This window comes from Cebus imitator, unplaced genomic scaffold, assembly GCF_001604975.1.
Source record: "Cebus imitator isolate Cc_AM_T3 unplaced genomic scaffold, Cebus_imitator-1.0 Scaffold162, whole genome shotgun sequence".
Lineage (NCBI taxonomy): Eukaryota > Metazoa > Chordata > Mammalia > Primates > Cebidae > Cebus > Cebus imitator.
Window position 1 is genome coordinate 1,260,001 of NW_016107477.1, and position 19,129 is coordinate 1,279,129.

General features: G+C 43.9%; 1 protein-coding gene across 1 annotated transcript in view; it reads right to left on the bottom strand.

The window, feature by feature from the left end:
• Window positions 1-17,800, bottom strand: part of L3MBTL4 (L3MBTL histone methyl-lysine binding protein 4) — a 461,506-nt gene extending 443,706 nt beyond the window's left edge. Inside the window, exon 1 of the mRNA XM_017543913.2 lies at window positions 17,675-17,800. The gene's annotated coding sequence lies outside the window, so the exon portion shown is untranslated. The remainder of the gene's footprint in view (window positions 1-17,674) is intronic.
• Window positions 17,801-19,129: the final 1,329 nt, after the last annotated feature.

Here is a 19,129-nt window from a genome sequence, read left to right on the forward strand (position 1 = left end):
CCAACAGCAAGGACGAGGGCTGCCTGGGATCACGTCAGGCCTAGAGCCTTCTCTGCGGAGCTGAGCTCTTAAGCTGTTCTTTGCACATAACAGAGGCAGAGAATGGATAAATGCTCTGAAATAGTCCTTTCCTCTGCCTGACTTCATCGCCTTCTTGCTTTTGATAAAAGCAAATGCCAGAAGTCTCAGGCTAGCAATCCGTGCCTCATTCAGCCTATAGATGTTTTGGTTGTGCCTCACACTATTCCAAAACCCAAGAAATTACACACACACATTTTGTTATTGGATTTCAGACTTCTGTTGGGGGAAAGAAAAAAGAACAAAGGACTCAAACTCCCACATATCACCAATCCATTTTAGAGGCCCTGAAGACATGTGCCCCAAGCACCATAAGCCCACCACACCTTCTCATCCTAAGGCCACTTCACCTACTCAGGCTATATGTCAGACCCAGAAGCCAGCCTCTGAGGACCCCAAGGGGACACCACAGTGTTTGTCCAGCAATCCTAAAACAACCAGTCACTTTCTGCTGGTGGGTTGGAAGATATGCTTCAATAACACACCAATCATATCAAAACACATCATCTGAAACTGGTTTCTAATGTACTTTTCCTATTTATTTTTAATCTGGCACATGAAACCTCTTTATATTTTCATTACACTTAGCCAAACCTTTGGAAAGAAAAAGGAGGCCAGGCACAGTGGCTCACGCCTATAATCCCAGCACTTTGGGAGGCTGAGGTAGGCAGATCACGAGGGTAGGAGTTTAAGATCAGCCTGACCAGTATGGTGAAATCCTGTCTCTACTAAAAATACAAACTTAGCCAAGCATGGTGGCACATGCCCGTAGTCCCAGCTACTCAGGAGGCTGAAGCAGGAGAATCGCTTGAACTCTGAAGGCAGAGGTTGCAGTGAACCAAGATCACGCCACTGCACTCCAGCCTGTGTGACAAAGCAAGACTCCATCTCAAAAAAAAAAGAAGAAAGAAAGAAAGAAAGAAAGAAAGAAAGAAAGAAAGAAAGAAAGAAAGAAAGAAAAGAAAAAGGAAACAGTGGCACCTAACTGTATAAGTGGCTTTGTTCTTGTGGTATGTTAACTGCATATTAATTGTCAGCCATAACCATTTATTTCCAACTCATTTTCATCTCAACTGATGATATAATTTAGCAAAGAACATTCAGCAGTTGCCATCTTCTCAAAAGCCAGCAAAATGTCAAGTGTCGCTATACTTACATTTTAGAAAATAGCAAACTCTAATTATTTTAGGTAATATAACTAATGGAGAATTAACAGAGTAAATTTTGCTCAGCTAACCTTAATAAGACCCTTCGTAGTTTCTATATGATATAATGAAATATTCAGAATACCAATAATTTTGGCTCCTTCCCAAACCATTTATTCTATTACAGAAATTCTGAGTTTTTGATTACCTGCAAAACACAATGGTTTTAGTCAATTACAATTTTCTTAAATAAAAGCAAACACAGAACTCTTCAAAACTGATGGTTAGGAGTTCACCACCACTAATGACTCTGACCTTGGGAAATCACTGTGTAGCAATATCAGGACATGTTTAAAAAGAAGAAAAACAACTAAATTTTACATTAATTTCTAAAAGTATTAACTGCTACAGAAATATGTAACAAGCTTTTACAAATACATCTAATATAGTGCTATAAAGAAATGTGTTAGAAAATTAAAAGTTAAGAAGTTCTGCGTCATGACCTTAAGAAGTTATTTTATGTTAAACATTTCAAAAATTACACTATTGATACGTTTTCTAAAACTAAAACAGTTTAATATGCCAATTTCCTCTCTTCCCTTTGTATCTGGTTTAAGTGTAAGCCCAAATTAGTTGATAAACCATTGAATGCACTTTGCCCGAGTGTTTCTACATTTATCCTGTGGATACAGAGTTAAATAAGAGACAAAAAAGTAACAGAAAGTCCAGGGATTATATTGAAGAAGAGTGACTAAAAATCTACGGGTTAGATTTGTTTTCGTTTTGGAGACCAGGTCTTTCTTTTGTCATCCAGGCTGGAGTGCAGTGGCATGTACTTGGCTCACTGTAGCCTTAACCTCCCAGGCTCAGGTGATCCTCCCACTTTAGCATCCCAAACAGCTGGGAATACAGGAGCATGCCACCATGCCTGGTCAATTTTTTTTGTATTTTTAGTAGAGACAGGTTTTCAACATGTTCCCCAGGCTGGTCTCGAACTGCTGGACTCAAGCAATCCACCTGTCTTGGTCTCCCAAATTGTTGAGATTACAGGTGTGAGCCACCATGCCTGGCCCAGGTTTTCGTAAACGATTTGGGAGGCATCCCAAAATCTCTGCTCATACAGGCAATAATCAAGAATATGGCTTCATGCTTACTCCCAAAATCAAGCAAGGCATATCTCGAGAACTGTAATCTACAGAGAGGTTCAGAGAGACAAAAGCCACCTGTTACAGGCCTCAGGCGCTGACCACAGGCAGTGCAGACAGCGACCGAGGCAAAACCTGACTCTTGGGTTCTCTTCTTGGGCACTCTTGAATGTCGAAGCTGAGACTCACAAGGTGCCCTCAATGTGCATTCCTGGAGCAGGACACCATCCTAAGCTACCCAATGCTGCTAGCCTACTCACACTTCCATTTCCCATCATTAGCAAAGGACTTCATAAAACCACATGCCCTACCCATCCTTTAAACACGATCTGACATTATATTTGGTTCTAATTATACAGTAGCAAGCAAACTGAACTTAAGAGAAATATGCCTTCATGTATCTTATAGGCAATAATGACTATCAAATCAATAAAATGATCGTATTCATATGAGGATGTGTGGGTGTTTAATAACAGCACACGGCACATACTAATTTTTAGACCTTATAAGCACCATTTATAGCTATCACCACATATTCCTTTTATATGTAACACTGCAGACTCTGATTTTGACTAGTTGTCAAAAACCATTAAAATATTACCTTGTGGAAATCTAAGTCCCTGTTGCTTCTTCTAGCATATTCAAACAGTAAGAATGTACTGGAATCCCATTGTACCCTTACCCTCTTTCCAAACCACAAAAAGTGCCCAGGGCAAGAAATGCACTGGGCAAGAAGTCAGCTTATAGAATGTAAAGTACAGCTTATAAGAAGTAAAGTTCAAATGAGGAGCAAAAAGCACATGAGGACCAGTGTATTACAGCCAAATTATATATGGGTAAGCCTCATATACTACAATGAATTTTCTCTGGGATAATAAGGTGAGAGTCAGTAGGGAAAGTGTGCCCTGTGCACACATGCAAGGCGGCTCTAATTTTTGGAAAGCATCCACACATAGCATGTGTTGACACCCCCATCATCACCAAGACCAGGCTAACGTGGGCACAAAGGCAATAAGAAATGTAAAGGCAAGTGTGCAGTGTGCAAGTGTGCAGTGTGCAAGGGTGCAGAAAGAGCTCCATAACCAGAACCAGGGGTGCAGCGCCTTCAAGGGCCAGCTACGACGTTGACCCAAACATCTGCAATGAGAAGTTACTGTGGAATCAAGAAAGTGGAGAGATAACTTTCAAGCTAGTATTACATTTCTCTAAGCCCATGGCTTCAAGTGGCAGTACGCCTAGGCAGATAAGGCATGAATTTATGTTACTTGTTTTTCTCATAATGATCGATACCTGCATCAGCATAGAAGCATAAAATGTCTAAACAGGATTTTCTTTAAAACAAAATTCCAGAGTTTATGTATTCAGATTATTTTCATCTCTTCAAAATAATTACCTTGGGAAGCTATACATATTTATTCCACCGATGTTTCACTATTAAAAATACTGTTTAAGTTCCTTGCACAATCTACATTACCATCTCTCAAGGACACTGTAGAAATGATTCCTGTATTGGCCAGAAAGTTAAGATAGAAAGTTTCTAAGTATGCTTACAATTCTAATAAATTATTCTGGCCTTCTAGGAATAATATAAGCATCTACAATACAATAAAATATAACTCAGGCTTAAATAATCACTATTTACACACACACAATCAAATGTTATATAACATCCATACAAGTGGTCACTCAATTGCACACCTCTCTCTATTCTACAAAATCTATCTACAAGGCAGCCCCCTCCATCTTCAGACAATTTACTCACTTTAAGCTAAAAACAAAAGGTTTAACCTCTGGTGCTATATGGAGCAAGGTTTAAATATAAAGTACACAAATTAGAAATTTAATCGCTAGTGAATGCAAATACTGCTTGGTGGACTAAGTATTGCTTAGTCATTCACTGAAAAATAGAATATCCACTCCTGTTTTCATTGCAAGGCTGAGGTTTTAGAAAAATTAAGACGGTAACTTTGAGAGTGTCAGGATTCTTATGGAATAAAAAGGTTAATTTATATAAAATAATAATCTTACAGGGAAAGAATGATTATTCTAAATTCTGATCAAAAGTAATTTGCCCTTCAGCAAACCCTCCATCTTTCATCACTGCGAATAATCAGTAGAATTTATTCAACTTTATTTATCAAAACAGTAGTCCTCAACAGAGACAAAGGTAGGAAAGAAGGGAGAAGTAGATCACCCCCAGGGGAGTTTTTAAAAATATGTGTGGTGTTTCTTGAGTGGCATTTCAGGGACACAGGGCCAGTCTTGCTAGAATTCCCACATGTGGGACAGTTCTTCCCAGCAAAATACCATCAGGCCTTTTGCACCGCTGGAGCAACCCATCTGATATTTATGTGTATGAAAAACCTATTTATGCTTCTCTAAACCTTAAACCTACTTCCATTTTACATATAATCAAAAAGTGTTTTTGCTTATTTAACTAGTTCCTGTCTCTCCCAGGAATGCAGCTCTGTGTATATTAAGAAAAGGCTTTGCTTTGTTTTGTGCAGAACTTTAGCAAACACTGTTCGCCATTTCAGAAAATGGTATCATGGAAGCCAGTGCTGTTCAATGACTCTCCCTCCCCAGTATAGTCCACCTATAAAGCGTTTTCACATTCATTTTCATGGTGAATCCACATGCAGGTACCAGCATTTAACTACTTGATTTTATTTTCTAGGTTAGTCATATCCAAACATTTTGAAGTATATATCATATTATCATAAATTTCATATATTTTTCCATTGCATTATTGATGCATATTATATTCACTTTTCTGACAGTATGTATAGGTGAGTTGTTTATCTGTTAATTTCATTTCAGGGTACTTAGAGAAATGTTACAAATACTTGTTATCAAAGAACTAAAACTACCATTCAATCCAGCAATCCCACTACTGGGTCTCTATTCAAAGGAAAAGAAGTCATTACATGATAAAGCCACATGCACATGCATGCTTATAGCAGCACAGTTCACAACTGCAAAAATATGGAACCAACCTAAATGCCCATCAGCCAAGTGGATAAAGAAAATGTGGGTCGAGGCGGGCGGATCCCGAGGTCAAGAGATCGAGACCATCCTGGCCAACATGGTGAAACCCCGTTTCTACTAAAAATACAAAAAAAATTAGCTGGGCGTGTTGGCGCACGCCTGTAGTCCAAGCTACTCGGGAGGTTGAGGCAGGAGACTTGCTTGAACCCAGGAGGTGGAGGTTGCAGTGAGCCGAGGTCACGCCACTGCATTCCAGCCTGGCACCTGGTGATGGAGTGAGACTCTGTCTCAAAAAAAGAAAAAAAAGAAAATGTGGTATATGTATACCATGGAATACTGCTCAGCCATAAAACAAAACAAAATAAGGCACTTTGCCACAACTTGGATGCAGCTGGAGGCCATTATTCCCATTATTCTAAGTGAAGTAACTCAGAAATGGAAAACCAAACATCAAATATTCTCACTTCTAACTGAGAGATGAGCTATGAGGACACAAAGGCATCAGAATGATACAATGGATTTGGGAATTCAGGGGGAAGGGTGGGAGGAGGGTGAGGGATGAAAGACTACACATTGGATACGGTGTACACTGCTCAGGTGATGAGTGCACCAAAACCTCACCAATCACCACTAAAGAACTTACCCATGTAATCAAAACCCACCTGCTACCCCAAAAACTATGGAAATAACTTTTTAAAGAGTCTGATTAAGTTGGAACCCCTGATCCATAGACACTCAGGAACATCCTTCCACCTTAGATCTTTCCATATTAGGCTCAACAAACAAGTGAAAAAGGAGCATAGCGGGCAGGTGCACCCCAAGCCATTCACTGATGCTTTTATTTGTATACCTGGCAGGGGAGCAGGGAACTCAGGCTCTGGGGACGAAGATAAAAAGCTCAATTTCTGTTCCCTTCCTTTTAGTCCAAGAAGCTTGTCATGGCCTGTAGAAAAGCATCATCCTATGGTATGAAAGGACACACTAGCCCTGTGCTTTTATTTAACTATGGGGACCTTCATTATGGAAACCTCGAAGTGGACTGGATAAAAATCAGGAAAATGTCAACAAAGTCAGTAAATTAAATAATCTCAAAATAATTTATAAGCGATTTCTTTTTGTTTACTTTTGTTTTTCATTTGAGATAGTGTTTCATTCTGTCGCTTGGGCTGGACTGAAGTGGCTCAAACATAGCTCACTACTGCCTCAACCTCCTGGGTTCAAGGGATCCTTCTGCCTTAACATCCCTCGTAGCTGGGACCACAGGTGTGTGCTATCATGCCCGGTTAATTTCTTTTTTTTGGAGAGATGAAGTCTCACTATGTGGCCCAGGCTGGTCTTGAACTCCTGGACTCAAGCAATCCTCCCCCACCTCAGCCTCCCAAAGTGCAAGTGTTCCAAGTGGGAGCCACCACACCCAGCTAGCTATTTCTCTTTAGTTTTAGTTTTACTGACATGTTTAAATGCAACTTAGGCTCGGGAAAACTTGAAGAACTTTTGCTCTTAGACAAAAGCATACATGTTTTGGTGAATTTATGATCTTCACTTTCAGTTTAACACTCAACTAGGACATGCAAAAGCAAGGACAGAGATTTTTCAATTTCCAAAAAGTAAAACAGATCTTTCTTTTGTGCCCTATGCCAGCAGTGGCCACGTAAACAATAGGGAAATAATATAACCATGAAGATAGCTCATCTCTGCAAGGGACTTATTAAAACCTTGCACTTTTCCTTCCCTCTGTAACACATGGTCTCTGGAGGGAGTGCAATATGATCCAGCTGACAAAAACAAAAGCTGGCGTGAAGGTAACACAGCCCTGCCGCTCTGCGACCTCCACAAACAGCTCCTGATGCACCATCTGTGGTGCAGAACAATAGTGCCTGTCACTTAGGGCCTTGACAAGGATATTCTCACTCTCACTAACTTTTGGAAAGCACACCCACTCCCTTTCAGTGGCAGCACAGGCCCTGAGCCTAAAGGCCCACTAAACCCACACCTGAGCCTGGGTGCCTGCTAAATACAGGGGCTGAGCCTGAGTGCCCGCTAAACACAGGGGATGAGCCTGAGGACCCACTGAATAGCTCTTCCATCCCTTCCCAGCGGCACTGTGAATGGTAAGGCATTTCTAAGGAGAAAGGTCTGAGTGCCTCTTGCCAGCACCCATCACAGATATTGAGGAATGCAGCTGAAGGAAGAAAGCTATTAATAAGCCAGTGAGTCTCCTGTACTACCATGCAAAGAAGTCTCAAATCTGAATTTACACCTGGTTATGAGTTTCCTGGAACAGGTCCAGTCTGGGTGTCTGTGTGGTCCTTCTAATGCCATTTACATTCCATGGCCTACCACTACCATAGCCAAAGTACACACTAAGTAAGCATTCAGGGAATGAATGAATGTACTCTTACTTAGCAGCTGCCTGTATTGCTGGCTTCATAATTCCCAACTGTGCAAGCACACTAATTATTAATTATTACTCTAGAATGAAATTTGCCAAGCTACTAAAAACAACTTTATTGCAAAACCTCACTCTGAAAGCAAAGGTTGCCATGACATCATGGAAGCCTTGTGGGCTAGTACCTGAAGAGGAAGGCCAAGTCACAGTTCCGACCATGCCACTACTCAGATGGATAAATGTGGGCAAATCTGCCTTCAAACTGCTATTAATCATTTTATGTCTTCACCACAGTTTGGTTAACAATAATGACACTTGTACTTGGCCAGGCATGGCAAGAAAGAATCAACAGGTACTCTCTACTACCATTATAACATTTTACAAGAGAAAAGGAGTTTCAAATTGATAAGAAGTTCCCTCCAGGTAGATAATGTGCTTTTCAATTTGTATTCTGACATAGTGACTTCTCAGCCTGGAAACACTTCTTAATACAACCGGACCTCTGATGTACTGAGGAAATGTGTTCTCCTTCTGGGTCCATGAAGGGCCGTAGTTTTAAGGGCAGGAATTTCCCAGCGCCATGCCCCCTCCCATCTCTCTCCATCTGGGAGATTTAACAATTAATGTTTAAATTTCAAGGGTGCAGGAAGAAACTAAGAGTCAGTCACTCCGGCGGAAGTTCTAAGGAACTCCTTTCATTGGCCCAGGGTCTTTGAGAAGGTGGGGGTTCCTCCCAAGTTAAAAGTCCCCTTCTTCCACACCCCTTCAGACTCCATGTTTGGATCCCCTTCCACGCACACTCTGTGCTCATGGAAGCTGTTTTTCTCTATCCTGGATTTCCCCTCTGGAGTCACCTTCCACACTCTCTCGTGGAAGCCTGTCTTCCCCTCCTAAACTCCATCTCTCTCTGTTTCCTTGCACTCAGTGTGGAAGCTGCTTTCCTCTCCTGGATTCCGTCTTTCTGGATTCTCTCACTCAGTGTGAGAGTTAGCTGTTTCTTTCTCTCTCCTTCTCCGGTTTCTCTCTCTAAATAAATCACTTTCTACAAACTATTTTGAGTCCTGCATTTACTGCGCACTGCGCCATGGTCCGCTCTCTCATTCTTGAGAGGGCAGGAGACCAAGAACCTGGAGAAACGTCCTCTCAGAGGAACTGAGGGCACCCAGAACCCGTGAACCCCAATATTACAGTACCATCTGCAAAACAGGCTGGATTAAATCAGCGGCTCATGACTTGAAGTGATTCTACCCCTCCGCCTCTCCTCAAGGGCCGGGAAGAAGTGTCTGGAGATAGTTTTCGCTGTCACAACCAAGGAGGGGGCAGGGCTACAGATGTCTCCTGAGGTGAGGCAGGGAACACACTGTTGCTTACCATCCTACAGGGCCCGGACAGCATGCGAAACAAGAAATTCCCTGTTAACTGTACCAAGATTGAGAAACCCTGGATGACATTATTTTTCAACTCCCTAAAATTCAAAAAATGCTGAATCCAAATGTGTAACAACAAAAAAACCTTACAAAGTTGCTAAATGTGGGACATCAGAAGCCTCTAAGCAATAGCTGGCCTAGGGTAGAAGTTACAGCTACTCTGGGATGAAAGTTCTAGGATCTTGAAAGACAGCGTATTTGGAAATAAATGCAACGTAAAGCCTTCAAGCCGTGCCTACTAACCTCGCACTCTACGCATGGCGGTGGTTAGCGTGTAACCAGACCCTCCACAGCTTCCTTTCTTTGTTCTCTTTACTCCACAGCGACGGGCATTGTTTGCTTTGGACACAGATGCAAGCCAGTTCTGAAAAGATTGACAATTATATTCTCCTTGTCCTCACAGTGAAAGAATAAAGTGCCTCTAAAAGATTACTAATGACTGACTGCCATAAAATAGATGGGCATCACTGATTCACCAAAAAACACAAAGCCCACAGCAACTGCTGAAGTGGGGATGTGCCCTTGAGTTCTTGGTCTGTTAACCTTAACAGATCCTCTTCTAAGCTAAATTGCATGTGTGAAGCTGCCCCAAAACAGTCACATATCTTCTAGGAATAAAATCACAGCAAGCTCATAGTTTTGGAAGAGAAAGGGGAAAAAAACCTCTGTTCTAACCATTCTCAGAAATTGAATGCATAAAATATAGACTTGAAAGTGCTATGCTGGCATCTCTAATAATTCACCTTTATGATATCTAAGGCCAGGACTAAAGGCTATAATGATAGGGAATTAAAGGATATTCTTTGCCATAAAGCAAAGAATAGAACCCTTATATTTTCTTGAATGTGTAACCATAATTATAATAAAATGAACAGCTGAAAGGTCAGTGCTTACATTTTCAATAGAACCGAAAGTCTTAGAAGCCTACGCACAGAATCCCAAAATGTTAGGAAATTTGTAACATTTCCTTCCTGAATAAGCTTGTCACTAATTGACACAAATTACTCATCCTTTATTCACTGGGCATCTAACATGTGCCAGGCAATTGCTAGGCTCTGGAAATATATGGCAATAAGCAAGTCCTTACTCACCCCGACAAGTTTTTCTGAAGAACACAGGAAAGTAAAATTCTACACCTAAGAGTGCAATCACGGACAATAACAGTAGTACATCGTGGTAGGAAAGCCCACAGCACATATAATCCACTTTCAAGGAGGCGTGGAGCCTCCTTTGAGGAGCAAAGTTAAATAAGAAAAGCAGACACAAATGTGCAAAAGTCTACCAAAAGAGAAGACACCAACCCCCTCCAATCACACAATAAGGAGGATGTCCATGAGTTGCACAAACCATTAGACAAGGAGTAAAAAAGGCAGACTTAAACAATGGAAAACTGTGGAAAAAAATCCACAGAAACATGAATGAAAGTGTTATAAAGTCTAAGTTGCTTTCAACCCAGCACTGGGATGTGCTTACAGAGTCTCAGGCTTGGCCAAGCTTCCCTCTCCCAACTCCCAGATTTAATCAAGTTACACTTAAATGGCAGGATCAGCAGCATAAAAAGCTAGTATGTTTGCACACACTCCATATTCATGGTAAATAAGAAAAAAACAATCTAACTAAAAGTAGAGCACACCCAGCTACTTATACAGCTGACCCCACCAGCAAGAGCTTATAAATTGTGGACCACAAACTGCATCTGGTCAGCAGACATATTCTGTTTCTCTTAGCCGTGTCCTAAAATATTTAAGGCAGTATTTTTAAATATAGAGGTTTCACATTTTTAAAACTGCATATTTCCAACTTCAGTTTTGCTTATTTTTTTTTTTTTTAATAATAGCCACCTCCTTCAGAACATATAAGATCCACAGTTTGCTATAGTCTTCACCACTTCCTACTGCCTCCAAAGCACTAAGGGGATTTTCTCACCATTTCTCATAGTAGACAAGTACTTATGTCCAGTTTTCTTTCTTTCTTTTTTTTTTTTTTTTGTTTGTTTGTTTGAGATGGAGTCTCGCTCCGTCACCCAGGCTAGAGTGCAGTGGCACGATCTCCTCTGCCTCCCGGGTTGAAGCTATTTTCCGCGTCAGCCTCCCGAGTAGCTGGAATTATAGGCGTGTCGCGCCAGACTAATTTTTGTATTTTTAGTAGAGATGGGGTTTTACCATGTTACCCAGGCTCGTCTTGAACTCCAGACCTCAGGCACTCCACCTGCCTCGACCTCCCAAAGTGCTGGGATTACGGGCATGAGCCACCACGCTCAGCCTTACCCAGTTTTCAAAGGTAAAGAAAATAAAAGTGAGACCAAGAGAACTCTTATTTTCTTCTATTTGCCTACTTCTCTTATTACCTTCCTTTAGGCATCCAAATTGTTGGCCCTGGATTTAGATCTTAACTCCATTTACCACACAGTACCAAGTGAGTATTCCAGGTGTAACCAAATTAGAAAATCAAAGCCAGGAGTCAGAAAGTTGCTTGTGTATGACCTGGGCTTTGACTGGCATCAGCACTAGCCTACATCCATTCATACAGGCCTGGAATTGTGGCTATAATCTGCTCCTTGATTTTTATTTAGAAATAAATCATCATAACAACAATAATGGCCAAATACTATTTTTTATATGTCGTCACTCAAGAAAGTACTCACAAAAGAAGGAAGGATGAAAATTAAGCAATGGCTCATAATTACAGAACCACTGACGCTTCAGGAACTTGGAAGGCCCCAGTGTCAGGATCAGTGCTGGGGCTGCATGCTGCAGAGGGAAACGAGTAAAAAATCGTCCATTCGGCACATGCAATCATTTAGACCATCTGGTCAGGACTGAAAAGATGGCACACTGCATGTGTTTGGGTGCATGTGCCCATGTACAGACAGACTGGCAGTTCAAATTCAGGAGGGCCGTTAGGCCTACTGCCTGAGCAGAGTATCAAAACCCACCGGCACAGAAAAGGGGAAATGCCCACATTTGCTAAGCTCCAAAATCATCTGCCTAGCACAGTGCTGAGTGCCTGACACACACCACGACTACACCAAGTTGTCCCCTTAAAAATAACCTGTTTCCCCTAGGGCTTACACTGGGGAAATGAGCCAAGCAGAGTTACCAGGTACACTTCTCCCCTGTCTTCCCCCTCTCCAAAATTCACTCCATGTCTCATGTTAACGATCAAAGGAGTAATCCTGGATTCTTCCCATTCACCTACCCTCTAACCCATCAGCAGTTCCATACATTACACCTCCAATATATCCAAGTCCTTCCACTTCTACCCATCTCCATGCCTGCTCCCCGGTCTAAGGTCACCTCGCTGACTCCCATGTAGACACCTGCAATGGTGTCCTAACCCACCTACATAAGCTGCACAGTCCTCGGAGAGGCCTTCCTGGGGCCTCCAGCCACTCTCCCACCCAGGCCCTACCCTCCTGCCTCAGAGCCTTCTCTCCTTCCTCCAGGGCACCGAGCTCTTTCCCCAAAACCGCCTCAGGGGCTTCTCTCTGCCTGAACTTCCTTTTGCTTCCATTCCCTACCTGGCTAGCAGCTACTCATCCTCAGGTGCCTTTTCTAGACCACAAGTCTGCATCAGGCACTCAGTGGGTCTTTTTCAGAGTTACTTAAAGTCTATACTTATATGTGTTTGGCTGATTAGCTGCTATCTGTCCCCTTACTGACTACAAGCTCCATGAAGGCAGGCATCACGTCTGCATAATTACCCTCATACACACAGTACACAGCTGATGCAAAGTGGACACCCGACAAAAATGCCTCACCCCTAAGTTCCTTAATTCACTGAAAAAAATAAAACAAGGACTGGGGCAATGACAATTTAATCTAAAGAGCTCATGTCATGATCATCTTAAAAGCTATCGGAATAGCTTACATAATCAAAATACTGGGTATAAAAGTGTATTGTCTATCTGTCCCTCTAGTTAAACACATTTCTCTCTGGCTAGTTACAGTGAAAAGAAATGAGATGCATACACTGCTGCTCATCTCCTGCGGTCCCCACTTGATACTTTTCAAACAATTCATTAATCAATTATTAATTGTGGCAGCGACCACGCTTTTATCATTTCACATTCATCTTCAGGAGGGATACATCAGCATTGTCAGAGCTTGCCTCATTACTTTCAGCCTCATTAAGAGAGTGTTTCCCATATAAGCTCAAATCAACACAAAATGAAGAAGGTTCACCAGGTGACACTGAGCAGGGCCCCCACTACTTCAATGTCATCCCCAAAAGGGACACAAAGGTCAAGGGAATGGAGCTGTGACAACTCTAATGGGTCCAGAGTTAAGGTTTCACTTCTTTTCCATTGCTACTGCAGAAAAAATCGTTTCTATTTGCAAAATAAAATACAGACATATTATCCTAAGGCACTATCCTTTAAAAAATTCGTGCAAATGCTTAAACAAAAGATTACATGTATATGAGTGAACTGAAGAGCTTCATTTCCTCCAAGCATCTTCTAATTCATCGTTCTGCTTTATTTTGCTTAAGTGCAAGATGCCAATATTTATATTGCTTGCTGTTTTATTCAGTGTAGTAAATAGTGCATTGTTTTATTTTTTTAAATGGACCTAAATAGTTTTCTTCAATTGGAGGTATGCTCCTATAATAAACCATCCTCAAAATATTTTTGCCAATGTTACAAGATGGACATGTTTTCTAAACTGTAAAATGCTAACCGAATGAAAGGAGGACATCTGTATTACTAAAACAGAAAGCAAAACATTTACCCAGAGCTCGCACTGATGCGTTACCACTGAGATCACCTCTTTTTTAGCCAAGTTCAACCACATCTTCTTGGCTCCTATTTTTTATTAGCAACTGACAAGGCTTACCACACCATTCCCTTCCTTCCCTCCCTTACTTTTCCACTGGCTTCCCTGTGACTGTGACACCTTGTTTCCCTCCCAATGGAACCACTTCTCAGTTTCTCTCACTGACTCCCTTCCTGGGCATGGACCCTAGTCATAGAACTGTTCTTTTGTCTGGGTGCTAGTTTATTTCATGCTATCACATGTTTTTAGGGTCACCCCCATAGTCGCTGAGTATTTTTTAGCCGGCTTTTCCCTGACCCGACATCAGTGTTTCTCCAATGAAAAGCCATTTCAGGGCCCCCTTCAATTCAATGGTTTTCTGTTGCTTTTTTCTAATAAGAATGAGCCAAATAACATGTTTAGTTTTTCACAAAGCAAAACCATTTTGCTTTTACCAAAGTATATTTTCTATAATACATTAATACATGATATAAGCATTACTAAAATAATATTTTAGTAACTTGATAAATGCATTGTTTTAACTTTTATTTTCAGTTCAGGGTACACATGCAGGTTTGTTACATAGGTAAACCTGGGTCACAGAGTTTGTTGTACAGATTATTTCCCCATCCAGGTATTAAGCCTAATACCCATTAGTCATTATTCCTGATCCTCTCCCCCCTCCCACCCTTTGATAGGCCCCAGAGTGTGATGTTCCCCTCTATGTGTCCATGTCTGCTCATCATTTAGTTTCCACTTGTAAGTGAGAACATGAGTATTTGGTTTTCTCGATCCAATGTTGTATAAACGGAACTTATCCTTTCCTCCCTGCCTCCCACCCACCAAACCTGCCTCTCCTGTTGCTCACTCTCCCAGTTCATCAGCAACTTGCTTGTTTGCTTGCTTTCTTTTTCGTCTTTCTTTCTTTTTTTTTTTTTTTTTTTTTTTTTTTTTTTTTTTTTTTTTTTTTTTTTTTTTTTTTTTTTGAGACAGAGTTTCGTTCTTATTGCCCAGGCTGGAGTGCAATGGCGCGATCTCAGCTCACCCCAACCTTCACCTCCCAGGTTCAAACAATTCTGCCTCAGCCTGCCAAGTAGCTGGGATTACAGGCACCTGCCACCACACCCAGCTAATTTGTATTTTTAGTAGAGACGGAGTTTCTCCGTGTCAGTCAGGCTGGTCTCGAACTCCCAACCTCAGGTGATCTGCCCACCTTGGCCTCCCAAAGTGCTGGGATTACAGGCGTAAGCCACTGCACCTGGCCCATTTTTTCTTAATTAAAATAATTAATTGGAAGAACACTTATTGAATGGTGATTTTCAATCTCTCCTTCAGCTCTCTGGAGAAAGGAAACCTTGACCCCCTTGAAGGAGTGATGGGGGAAGGAGGAGTTGAAGCTTCTGCTTCCTTGGTCAGACTGGGTGCTGGTGCTTCCTACACAACCTCCCAAAGGTGGCTTTCAGATCTGCCTGTTCTTCATAGGAGAAATTCAAGGGCTTTCCATCTGCAAATCTTCCTTCACAATCAGCCTGATCTCCCTCACTGCTGCTGTTATCACCTCCTGCCTCTGCTCAGCAGTTGTCTGCTCACATGTGGATTCCGTCCTACGAGTATTTGTTGAGCATGCACTTACTCATGTGTCAAGTCCCACGCCAACCACAGGTGGCTTATATCCACCCAAGAGGGATGAGAAGTGTAATTTAAGGTATAAACCACACAGGTACTGCAATGAAGTTATGTAGATGATACAGAGCACCTAAGATTCTTATGTTGAACTTTACAATATGCAAACTTACTTCTCTTTAAAGTGAAAGTTAAGTGAGTTTCCAGCTCTACAAAAAAAAAATTAGAAAATTAGCCAGGCGTAGTGGTGAACTGCTATCCTCCCAGTCAATAGGCTGAGGTGGGATTGTTTGAGCCCAGGAGGTCACCGCTGTAGTAAGCCATGATGGTACCACTGTACTTCAGCTTGGGTGACAGAGTGAGACCCTGTCTCTAAAAAATAAAAATAAAAAATTTTAAAAGTAATTTTTAAAAAATTTAAAAATTTTACCTCTGTCTTCACCAGATCACCTTCCCACCAATACCCTTTCTTTGGAAACTGAGCGAGAGCACACTGCAGAGGTTGACCAAGCTTAGTATTTCTTGTGACCCCAATATTGTGCAGCAAAGTGCCAATTCCACAGTCGAGGGTTACATGCAATACATCCTCAATGTTGCCTCACATCTAAGAGCATAATGAACAGCAGTGTTATGTTCATCTTCCTTCCTACTCAACCATTACACACCAAGAAAGCAGTGTAGTCGAATCCAATCCCTTTGGATACTCCAAGAAAAAATCCTTTCCTCTTTCAACCCTTTCTCCTAATTGTGTAGTATCATAAGGGAGAGCCGAAGTTGGTAGTTTTAGCATCTTCTGAAGAGCTAAAAGCATTCCAAGTTTTTAATATTACCAAGCACAGAAAAAAACTCTACCCCCCACCACCACCTGTTTCTCACTTTAACCTTTTTAGATGAAAGAGATTAGAAAACAGAAGAGTCCCCACTACACTTATTTCAGCAAAGGACTGAAACTGGAGCGCCGCAAGCATCTTCCAGAACAGCTCCAACAGGGGGATCCAGGAGATGGGCCACTAGCAAGTCATAGCGGAGTCCAAACAAGCCTGAAGTGAAAGCAGTCTTCAGGATGGGAATGGCCAGGTGGGTCACGGCGACCAGGCTGCCTTCCTCTGGCTATTAAGTACAGCAGTCTCAACAGTAACAATGACCAGGCCTTCCTTTTATTTAGTTCCACCACGGGGCACTGGCACATTAAGAATGTCCGTCTAAGGGCTTATATAAGATAAAGCACATTTTGCACTTTAACCAGTGACTAAGGGAGATCAAAGGCAGGGGACAAAACCCACCCGGAGTTTTCCACCTCGCAAAAACCCTCTCACTAATCCCGCAGGAAACTGCGGCGCTGGCCCAGGTGTGCCCAGCTCAGCTCGCATCCACCTGGGACCAAGCTAGCCCAAGAAGGCCCAGCGAGCAGGCAAAAGCGACTGGGGCCAGTGCGCCTCCCGCAGTTCCAGGCGGTGGCAGAAGCCTGGGAGCCACCGTCCCAGGCTGGCCAAGCGCCTGCCCGCTCTGCGCGCACTCCCTGATCTCCCGCTCCCGAGGCTGGGCAGAACTCGCAGAGGAAGACAGGGCAGAAAGCCGGTGGAGGGATGCAGAGCTCGCCAGTCCGGGCACACGACACTTGTCGGCTGAGGGGGACACGGAGGCAGAAGGGGGCCGTCAGCCCCCAGAGAAAACAAAAGCCGAATGCCCACCGCCCGGAGCTCGGTGGCCGAAAGACTGGCTGGGAGCTCTCGGGAGTCCCGCCCCGTCCCTAGCCCCGGACCCGGGCTGCGCTGGCTCTGGGGCGCCCAGGTGGCCGCGCCTGGCACCCCGACCCTGCCCTCGCGGCGAGCAGAGACGCGGGGCTCTGCGGCGGCCGCGCCCGTCCAAAGTGGGCGACAAGTGAGGCTCCTCTCGCGGGGAGCCCGGCACGCGCCCTGGCGGCGAAAGAGAAAGAGAAAGAGCCGAGGCCCGGGCTGGGGAGATCCCAGCCGCCCCCGCCCCCGGCGGCCCGGCCCGGCCCTCGCCGCGGGAGTCGCGCAGGCCACTCCGCCCGCCCGGGACCGGGGCCAACCCGTGCGGCGGCGGCCGTGGGCGCCCACGCGGGCTCGCAACCATCCCACGCGGGCGGCGGCGTCCTTCTTACCCCCAGCGGAGCCGCGCCAGCCCGCAACGCCGACCGGGCGATAGGCTGGGGTCGAGTCAGAGCTTGAGGTTCGGCCGGCCCAGGCTGCGGCGCCTCTGCCCGGCGGTGCCCGGCGGGAGGGGCGCGAGGGTGCACGCGCGGGGTGGGGGCGCGGGAGCCGCCCCCTGCCCGCCCCGCGCGCATGCTCCCGCCGCACCTGCCTCGCTCCGGGTTCCACTCCCCGGGGAGCCGTGTGGCGCTGGGCCCGCCGAGGTCGGGGCTTTCCCGTGGGAGAGGGTTGGCTGCGGCTGGGTTTTCAGATGCCTCCTTCTCCGCATTTGTTCCCTGGGAAGGAGTCCCCCAAATCTTGGCTACTTCCTGCCTGCCAGCCTGCTCCCCCGCTGCGGTGTCCCAGGCGCTCACCCCTGCTTCATCCCAGCTCTTGGGGTTCACCTTCCGAAGGCTGCCTCCACCAGATCTCCCACTCCGTCCCGCTGCTCCGATTTTGCAACCTCCCCCATTCCCCTTTCCCGCTCTTGACTTTGCTACTCACGCGTACCTGGATACCATTTCAAAATAAAAGAATACTCTTTCCAAGTGGCGAGAAGTGTTTACTGGCCGTGTTCTAACTGCTTGGGATTGAGCAGGAAACAGGAGCTGGGCAGATCCTGCCCTCTTGGAACTTAACGGCCTTAGCGGCTAACTTTGGCCTTTCTCAAAGCATGGTCGCCAGGTTTGGGAGGACTGTATTAAATCGTTTATTTGGCTTATAATTAAAGGTAGCTGGTAACTGAGGACTATACTTTTGTGACTTTTGAGTGAAATGTTCTTTCATAGGATGCCTTGTGTATAAACCCTAGTATGCAAATAATAGCTAGTAGGTACAATATAAATATTAATTTGTTGCTTTCCTTAAGAAATTGAATAATTTAGCAGGATTAACAACGATAGCATCCAAAATGATCTTTTTGGTTTATTGTGGACTACCATAAACCGAGAATGAAAACTTGCTTTTTAAGCAAGACTGGGCATTGTAGAAACATAATTTCATATTCTTACTGAAAAGAGATATATAAACCTTTGCTAATGAAGTTTTAAAATCAAGAGCAATGATCATAGAAATTTGTAAGTGCAAACACACACGATTTGTGTTCTGTGCTCTAGTCAGTTAAGAAAAAGTTATTAGCTGGGCATAGTGGCTCACGCCTATAATCCCAGCACTTTGGGAGACGGGAGCGGGCAGATCACTTGAGGTCCGGAATTCAAGGCCAGCCTGGCCAACATGGTGAAACCCCGTCTCTACTAAAAATACAAAAATTGGCCGGGCATGGTGGTGCCCGCCTGTAATCCCAGCTACTCAAGAGGCTGAGGCAGGAGAATTGATTGAACCTGGGAGGTGGAGGTTGCGGTAAGCTGAGATCACGCCACTGCACTCCAGCCTGGGCAACAGAGTGAAACTCCCTCTCAAAAAAGAAA